This window comes from Borostomias antarcticus, assembly GCF_949987555.1.
Source record: "Borostomias antarcticus genome assembly, chromosome: 30".
In the NCBI taxonomy this organism is placed as follows: Eukaryota; Metazoa; Chordata; class Actinopteri; order Stomiiformes; family Stomiidae; genus Borostomias; species Borostomias antarcticus.
The window spans coordinates 1,977,777-1,987,776 of NC_140263.1; the positions used below are offsets into that span (position 1 = coordinate 1,977,777).

Below are 10,000 nucleotides of genomic sequence, written 5' to 3' on the forward strand. Positions count from 1 at the left end.
AAAAGGTTCGACTGACAGATGGTTCTTTATAGGACTCTTTTTTAGAGGGTACTCCGCTGCTCTCACTCTGGGAGCGTCTCTGCCTGCTGTATCCCCTGATGAAACCTGCTGTGAGCCTCTTGGCCGGAGCTCACACCAGAGCTGGAATGCTTTAAAGTGGGGTTGACATACAACAGACCAGACCAGACGCTAGCTTAAAACCTCCATCTCATCTGGAGTCTTTCCCTACGACATTCTTGAAAATGGCAGTTTTAGTGGGTGGGTGGGTACTTTATTAATCCCAGAGGGGGAAATTGCACAATTGTCAACGATCCAAATTGACATTTACAAAATGATCCCTTTCTGTTCTAAAACGGCGTCATTAAGACTGTCTGGGCTGTTGCTTCTGATTCAGGTTGTATGTGAACCCTGTAGTCCTGCTCCCAAATCTTTTACTATTTGTATTGAATGTTGATGATTTCCTGATTATGCATCGATGCAATCTTTCTATCTCTGGGTTTCGGGGGAAACGATCTTGTAGCCGATCTACTGCTGAATGTCTCTTGACGACTTTCTATATCTGTATATATATGCTGGTTTCACGGACCTGCACGTTTACGACTGGCTGTGATTATTTTTTAAAAAGAAGAAAAAAAAAGAGAATATTATTGCTATATGATTATTATTATATAGAGAGATTTTATTCTATTTATATATTCACTCAATGAAATGCACTAGTAACAATCTGATGGGATGTTTTCTACTGTTCTGGTTCTTGTTGAATGCTTTGAAACACTATTGAGAAGCATGAGAGTAAATTTTTTTCATCTGCACTTTATCTACTTGAGTGGCATCGTCCTTTGATCTTTTAATCATGTTAATGGGTTGTATCTGTCTTCCTCTGTTGATAATATCATGATGGTATAATGATCTAGCGAAGGTTTAATTACAGCAGTGAAGGAGTGGTACTGTAGCACATGCTAACCTCTCCACTCCAGGATGAAGAGGTTTGATCAGTAGCTTCTGCAGCAGACTGGTCCTCTACTGTGGGACTGAGTTCTCTAACCTGGAGCAGCTTAGGACCTGCAGGTATCACTAGGAGTGTGTGTGAGGATTAATAATAATAATAATGTATTTTATTTTATGTACAAAGCTTTTCAGTATAAGACAATCTCAGTACTGAAACAATCAGACATTATGAAAACAAAACAGAATAGTAACAGACACTAATTAAAATATAAAATATATACACATTACATACAAAAATGCTTTTCTAAATAGGTAGGTCTTTACACCAGTCTTAAGAGAACCCAGAGTCTGTGGTGCCCTCAGATATTCAGGAAGGGCATTCCGAAGGCAGGGGGCAACTAAGCATAGTCCTGGGGGTATGAAGAAGCAGGGCCTCCCATAGAACAGAGTTTATAGTCCTGGGGTATGAAGAAGCAAGGCCTCCCATAGAACAGAGTTTAGTCCTGGGGTATGAAGAAGCAGGGCCTCCCATAGAACAGAGTTTAGTCCTGGGGTATGAAGAAGCAGGGCCTCCCATAGAACAGAGTTTAGTCCTGGGGTATGAAGAAGCAGGGCCTCCCATAGAACAGAGTTTAGTCCTGAGGTATGAAGAAGCAGGGCCTCCCATAGAACAGAGTTTAGTCCTGGGGTATTAAGAAGCAGGGCCTCCCATAGAACAGAGTTTAGTCCTGGGGTATGAAGAAGCCGGGCCTCCCATAGACCAGAGTTTAGTCCTGGGGTATGAAGAAGCAGGGCCTCCCATAGAGCAGAGTTTAGTCCTGGGGGTATGAAGAAGCAGGGCCTCCCATAGAACAGAGCTTAGTCCTGGAGTATGAAGAAGCAGGGCCTCCCATAGAACAGAGTTTAGTCCTGGGGTATGAAGAAGCAGGGCCTCCCATAGAACATAGTTTAGTCCTGGGGTATGAAGAAGCAGGGCCTCCCATAGAAGAGTTTAGTCCTGGGGTATGAAGAAGCAGGGCCTCCCATAGAACATAGTTTAGTCCTGGGGTATGAAGAAGCAGGGCCTCCCATAGAACAGAGTTTAGTCCTGGGGTATGAAGAAGCAGGGCCTCCCATAGAACAAAGGTTAGTCCTGGGGTATGAAGAAGCAAGGCCTCCCATAGAACATAGTTTAGTCCTGGGGTATGAAGAAGCAGGGCCTCCCATAGAACAGAGTTTAGTCCTGGGATATGAAGAAGCAGGGCCTCCCATAGAACAGAGGTTAGTCCTGGGGTATGAAGAAGCAGGGCCTCCCATAGAACAGTTTAGTCCTGGGGTATGAAGAAGCAGGGCCCCATAGAACAGAGTTTAGTCCTGGGGGTATGAAGAAGCAGGGCCTCCCATAGAACAGAGTTTAGTCCTGGGGTATGAAGAAGCAGGGCCTCCCATAGAACAGAGTTTAGTCCTGGGGGTATGAAGAAGCAGGGCCTCCCATAGAACAGAGTTTAGTCCTGGGGTATGAAGAAGCAGGGCCTCCCATAGAACAGAGTTTAGTCAATCAATCAAAGCTTTGTCCTGGGGTATGAAGAAGCAGGCTGTTTCCAGATCAACGATTGCAGGAGGGGTTTTAGAAGAGTGAGGAGTTCTTTAAGGTAGCTTCGGTGCATTTGAAAGTTAGAAGGGTTTTGAATTCAATCCTATAGGAGACGGAGCCAGAGCAAAGATGCCAGGGTAGGGTTGATATGGGTATATTTCCGCACTCATCACGATCCTGGCAGCACTGTTCTGGTATTGGAGCTTTTGGAGCCTCTTGTCAGGGAACCCAGTGAATAGTGGCAAAAGCATGGGCTTAGTTCACACGGCAGGGCTTAATGCTCAATTCCGATTTTTTACACAGATCCGATTTTTTTGTTTAGCTGTTCACATGACATTTTAAATGTAACCTATATTTGACATATCCTATATGTAGGATATATAGGATATTTGACGGCCCTATAGGGCTTCACATCTTCGAGCAGTCAGTGAATGGAGTGACCCTATCCAGTTCTATTAATACATCCATGACCATGGATAACGTTCTACGTTCTAACCTTCTCGACATCAAACAGGGTAAAGGTAGGACGGAGTTTGATGATGTTAAGATGGCAGAATGATGTGGGTGTTGAAAGCCAGGGAAGGATCAAACAACACCGAGGTTGGTAATTGAGGGGGAGAGAACGATGGTCTGGCCTGCAATGGTGAGGTGGGTTATGGGAGAGTGCTGGACCTGTTGAGGGGTGAGTCTAGTTGAAGGGAGTTTTGTTTCATCCATGCCTCCTCCTCAAGCCAGGTGCTGAGCCATGAGCCGGCAACTGAAGCAGTTTTCAAGAACAGCTGGGTGATGGTTTCACACTGACAAGCAATCAAGGGTTGAATGTAAATGTCACAGGTGTCTGTGGAGGTTTCAGTTTCCCCAACATGTTTGTTAAAGGCACCACAAGGGGTAAAAAACTAAAGCAAAAACTAAACAAAACTAAAGTACACACTCAACAAGTGGAGAACAGAAGACGATGCCTGAGTAGCATTAGCATGTTTATTCTGCATCACCCGGGGTTTGAACTCACAAGGAAGGTTGATACCAAGGGAAGGTCATGTTCTTGTTTGAGCCAAGTGAGAAGCTGGCAGTTTGACCTAAAAAAAACTGTCAGCTAGATATTTACACCGTATGAATCCTGCATGAACATATTAGTAGACCTACATACTGTGATGGGAATGAGTTGTGGGACTCTGGACTGAGCATGGATTCACTGATTTGATTGGATTAAACACAGGTGGCACTGATTGAGACAAAAGACTGGTCAGATGAAGTGATGCAAACAAAAGCAAACAAAACAAACAGTAACAGCAACAACAAACAAACCAGTAACAGCTACAAATTAAAAATATTTTTAAAAATCATGTCACAGGACAGTGGAGCTACCTGCCATGTGAGAAGCCATAGATTGTTTCACACTGACTTAAACATCACAATCACAAGGGCTGCATGTACTGTAAATGTCGCAGGTGGATGTAACATGGAGGTTTCAGCAGTTTCCACAAAATGTGTGTTAATATGAAGGCAACATGAGTGACAAAAACCAAAGACTAAACAGTAAAACCACACTCAACAAGTGGAGAACAAAAGACAAAGCTTACAGACTTACAAGTTGGCACAAGACAACACCAGGGACAACGCACAGCTACAGCAAATAATGACCAGACCAAGAACAGGAGGAGCTCAAAGCATCTGGAATGTTCTGCTCTCTTGGTCCTCTTGGTGGTGGTTGCAAAGTGATGGCATGTATGGCTGATTTGTTATGATGTTTTTAAGTTTTAAACTTTAGACAGCTGCTGTAGCGCCACCATCAGGACTATTGGCCACCAATGCCAGTTGAGGACTTCTGCCATAGGGCTGGACCTATGTGCAAATCTAGGGCTGCGTTCCGAATCGCATACTTCTACTTCTTACTACCAGAACCTACTACAGCTGCCCTTAGAAAGTATGTACGTTGCAAGCAGTAGGCATCCAATTGGGACATACTACCTTGTCATAACATTGTGCCTTGAAATTTGCCCATATCCGTCGCTGTCCATAACGCGACATTCGTCTACAGCTGTCACGACTCGCACATGTGACGCACATTTCCGCTGCGCACAGGATTGTGGGTCAGAATAGCCAAAAAAGCCTGCTGGCTTGCATACTGCAAAATACGACCGGATGTAGTAGGACATCCTGGTATGTTTGCCATACTGCATGTGGCATACTATGTATTGGGACATACTACATCCTGTTTTGGCATACTATATAGTAGGGTAGTATGTGATTCGGAATGCAGCCTTGGTGATTTTTCATGCATGGGAAGTGAGACTTCCTGGGAAGAAGATTCAGATTCAGAATAAGGCTGAAGAAAGAGGAAGTATGTATGGGGATAAAGACCGGTTCAAAGAGGCCAAGTACAGGTTTAGCAAGGCAGCGCAGGAAGGTAAACAACACTACTCTGAGAAACTCAAACACCAGTTCTCAGATGGAAATGCGTCCTTTGGAAGAGCCTCTAACAGATCACCAACTACAAAGCGAGATTCCCCCAGATTCCCCCAGATTCCCCCAGATTCCCCCAGGCCACTGACGACTCACGCCTCGCCAAAGACCTGATCGAGTCCTACTGCAGGTTTGAAAAACAATGGGTCCCCCCCCCGCCCCCCACACCCATCAGCCCCAGCCCCCACACCAGCAAGGGCCCGGACCTCCCCACAGCTGCCCCCCCCCCCCCTCCACTGCAACACAGCCTCTCACCATCCTAGAGAAGGACGTGAACCACTTGACAGAACCCCCGGAGAGCAGCCAGACCGGACTCTGTCCCCCCCCTCCCCTACTGTTCTGATCAGCTGTCCCCGGTGTACACTGACATCTTCAACACCTCACTAGAGACATGCCACGCTCCAGCCTGCTTCAAGACCTCCACCATCATCCCCGTCCCCAAGAAAGCAAGGATCTCCGGCCTCAATGACTACAGACCTGTCGCCCTGAACTCTGTAGCAATGAAGATTTTGAGCGCCTTGTTCTGCGGCATAATAATAATAATAACTTTCATTTATATAGCGCCTTTCATAAAACCCAAGGTCGCTTTACATTGGGGCAGAACAGACAAGAGACAAACATGGTAGACAGGGACACACAACATTAAGAAACGGAAGCTAGAGGTCAAAGACCATGTTAAAGAGGTGAGTTTTAAGACAGAATCCAAAACAAACCTCAGAAAAAAGAGTGCTACAGTATGTCCACTCTGAAAAGGGTTCCCTTTATGCCGGGCTCAGACTACAGATCGATTTATCCCCGATTCCCCCCTCCCGACAATCGGAGGAGAAATCTGGTCTGGAACGTTGGTCGGGGCCGATGATCGGACCAGATTATCTTGTAATGTGAGGGGTTTACAGATCCAATCTTATACAATCTTATCGCAGACCCATCGGGGCGGCCCCTATCAAGCATGTTTGATATTTAAGATTATTACGTCCCGACTTTACAAGTGAGACGGCGAGACCAGTGGTTCTTTGCTCCCTCGGGCACGATCAGATCCTGTAGTGTGTGATGAGCCGTTATTTTCAAATCTTGCTGTGTGTGCTTGTTTGAGATGCGCAAGCCTGCTTCAAGACCTCCACCATCATCCCCGTCCCCAAGAAAACAAGGATCTCTGGCCTCAATGACTACAGACCTGTCACCCTGACCTCTGTAGCAATGAAGATTTTGAGATCCTTGTTCTGCGGCATAATAATAATAATAATAACTTTCATTTATATAGCGCCTTTCATAAAACCCAAGGTCGCTTTACATAGGGGCAGAACAGACAAGAGACAAACATGGTAGACAGAGACGCGCAACATTAAGAAACGGAAGATAGAGGTCAAAGGCCATGTTAAAGAGGTGAGTTTTAAGAAGTTTCTTGAAGCTGTCCAGAGTTGGGGCATCTCAAATCCATCACAGACCCTCTCCTGGACCCCCTGCAGTTCGCCTACAAAGCCAACAGGTCAGTGGACGACGCAGTAAACATGGCCCTTCACTACATTCTCCAGCACCTGGAGTCTGCAGGCACCTACGCCAGGATCCTGTTTGAGGACTTCAGCTCTGCTTTCAACACCATCCTCCCTCTCACTCTTGAGGCCGTGCTCTCCCAGCTGCGTGTGCCCGACCCCACAAACATCTCTGACTCCAGCTCCATCAGCACCGGCCCCCCCCAGGGCTGCATCCTTTCCCCCCGGCTCTGCTCCACGTACGGCTGCACCTCCAGCCACCGGACGACCCCATCCTCATTGGACTCATCTCTGAGGGAGACGAGTCTGCCTACAGGTGGGAAATCAACCAGCTGCTGTCCTGGTGCGGACAAAACAACCTGGAGCTCAACACTCTCAAGACAGTGGAGATGATTGTAGTCTTCAGGAAGAAACCAGCCCCCCCCCCCCCCTCCATTACACTGAATGACACCCCAGTGTCCACTGCACTCTTTCTGCTTCCTTCCATCTCCCAGGACCTCAAATAGGAACTAAATACCAGCTCCCTCGCGAAGAATACAGCAGAGGATGTACTTCTTGAGGCAGCTGAAGAAATTCTGTCTACCAAAGGAAATTATGGTGCTCCCAACCTGCCCTCCCTCCTGGTCCACCCTGCCCTCCCTCCTGGTCCAACCTGCTCTCCCTCCTGGTCCAACCTGCCCTCCCTCCTGGTCCAACCTGCCCTCTCTCCTGGTCCAACCTGCCCTCCCTCCTGGTCCAACCTGCCCTCCCTCCTGGTCCTGCACAACTCCAGGACCCTGAAATGGGCCAGGAAGATTACGGCCGATTCCTCCCACCTCGGCCATAATCTCTTCGTGCCACTCCCCTCAGGCAGCTTCTCCCCCCCCCCTCCCATCAGCCTCTTCAACAAGGCTTGTGTCCCCCTGTGACCTAGTACGTTGTAAAACTACATGGCAATGAACGGATTTTGAATCCGATTCTGAGATAAGGCCACAAGGTTAAAGGTCTCACCTCATAAACCCTAGGTTACTGAGCGTTCCTCAGATTCATCTTCAAATACCTTAACTGCCCATCCTTTGTGATAAAAAATAAAGAAATTGTCCTGTGGCGTCCATGGCCCTGGAAAACACTGAGCAGACAGGATGTTCCAGCAGTGACTCTGTCCCGTGCAGTCCCTTCGTCTGACCACCAGGGGGTGTGTGGGGTCTCCTGTGAGACGCTGACAGACAGACAGGCGACTGCAGGGGGACAGAGGACCCCTCTCCCCAAGAGGCGATGGTAGCTGCCCATAGACAGACCTGCGTGTGTGTGTGCGTGTGTGTGTGTGTGTGTGTGTGTGCGTGTGTGTGTGTGGGAGATAGACAGAGTGGCACATCTCTAAAATCCCTAACAAAGACAGAGTCCATCAAACCGGCACAAAGAGCTCCTGGCCACACACACACACACACACACACACACACACACACACACACACACACACACACACACACACACACACACAGTACTGCATGTGTACCATATTTGTGTGATCCCTGGGGATTTTGGATCTTGTTAGTGGACATGTTGTATCCTGCTTTATAAGGGTGGAAAATCCTGTAAATAAAACACAAGAATTGAATCACTTCTGCATTCAGGACGCTTGTTAATAAGTCAGGCTCAGAGTCAGAGTGAAAAACTAAGATATCTGAAACCAGCAGATCCCCGAAACCAGTAGATATCTGAAACTAGTAGATCCCTGAAACCAGTAAATATCTGAAACCAGTAGATCACTGAAACCAGTAGATCACTGAAACCAGCAGATCCCTGAAACCAGCAGATCCCTGAAACCAGTAGATCTCTGAAACCAGTAGATCACTGAAACCAGTAGATCCCTGAAACCAGTAGATCTCTGAAACCAGTAGATCCCTGAAACTAGCAGATCCCTGAAACCAGCAGATCCCCGGAACCAGTAGATATCTGAAACTAGTAGACCCCTGAAACCAGTAAATATCTGAAACCAGTAGATCCCCGAAACCAGTAGATATCTGAAACTAGTAGACCCCTGAAACCAGTAAATATCTGAAACCAGTAGATATCTGAAACCAGTAGATCCCTGAAACCAGTAGATATCTGAAACCAGTAGATCCCTGAAACCAGTAGATATCTGAAACCAGTAGATCCGTGAAACCAGTAGATAGCTGTCTCTCATCTGCTTGTGTCTCTATTACTCCTGCCTTATCAGTAATGGACTTCTAAAATGGTGTTTCCTTCTCTTCTCTCCCCTCATCTTCTCTTTTCTTCTCTTCTGTTCTTGATCCTCTCTGTCCCCTCCCCTTTCCTCTCTCCTCTTATTCCATCTCTCCTCTCCTCTCCTCTCCTCTCCTCTCCTCTCCTCTCCTCTCCTCTCCTCTCCTCTCCTCTCCTCTCCTCTCCTCTCCTCTCCTCTCCTCTCCTTTCTTCTCTGTCCATCCCCAGGGTTAGACAGGGACTTGATTCTCTCTGGGAAGACTGAGGGGCCTTTCTCATCTGAGAGAGAAAGAGAGAGAGAGAGGAGAGAGGGAGATAGAGAGAGAGAGAGAGAGAGAGAGAGAGATGTGTGTTCACTCTGCAGATCCCATGAGGAGAGGAGTAGCCCACCAAGCCGTTAAAGCCACACTGTAACATTTAACTCTCCTGCTCAGTGGCCATTCCACCAGGCCCTTAAAGCCACACTCGGTAACATCTAACTCTACTGCTCAGTCACACTCTAACATCTACCTCTACTGCTCAGCTACACTCTAACATCTAACTCTACTGCTCAGCCACACTCTAACATCTAACTCTACTGCTCAGCTACACTCTAACATCTAACTCTACTGGTCAGACACACTCTAACATCTAACTCTACTGGTCAGTCACACTCTAACATCTAACACTACTGCTCAGCTACACTCTAACATCTAACTCTACTGCTCAACCACACTCTAACATCTAACTCTACTGCTCAGCTACACTCTAACATCTAACTCTACTGCTCAGCTACACTCTAACATCTAACTCTACTGCTCAGCTACACTCTAACATCTAACTCTACTGCTCAACCACACTCTAACATCTAACTCTACTGCTCAACCACACTCTAACATCTAACTCTACTGCTCAGCTACACTCTAACATCTACCTCTACTGCTCAGCCACACTAACATCTAACTCTACTGCTCAGTCACACTCTAACATCTAACTCTACTGCTCAGCTACACTCTAACATCTAACTCTACTGCTCAACCACACTCTAACATCTTACTCTACTGCTCAGCTACACTCTAACATCTACCTCTACTGCTCAGCCACACTAACATCTAACTCTACTGCTCAGTCACACTCTAACATCTAACTCTACTGCTCAGCTACACTCTAACATCTAACTCTACTGCTCAGTCACACTCTAACATCTAACGCCACACTCTAACATCTAACATCTAACTCTACTGCTCAGCCACACTCTAACATCTAACTCTACTGCTCAGCTACACTCTAACATCTAACTCTACTGCTCCGCCACACTCTAACATCTAACTCTTATCTTAGA

At 46.8% G+C, this 10,000-nt stretch overlaps 1 protein-coding gene across 1 annotated transcript in view; it reads left to right on the plus strand.

Moving 5' to 3' along the window:
- tmem38b (transmembrane protein 38B) overlaps positions 1–770 on the plus strand; it is a 28,064-nt gene extending 27,294 nt beyond the window's left edge. Inside the window, exon 6 of the mRNA XM_084460008.1 lies at positions 1–770. This exon is cut by the window's left edge and continues 947 nt beyond it. The gene's annotated coding sequence lies outside the window, so the exon portion shown is untranslated.
- Positions 771–10,000: the final 9,230 nt, after the last annotated feature.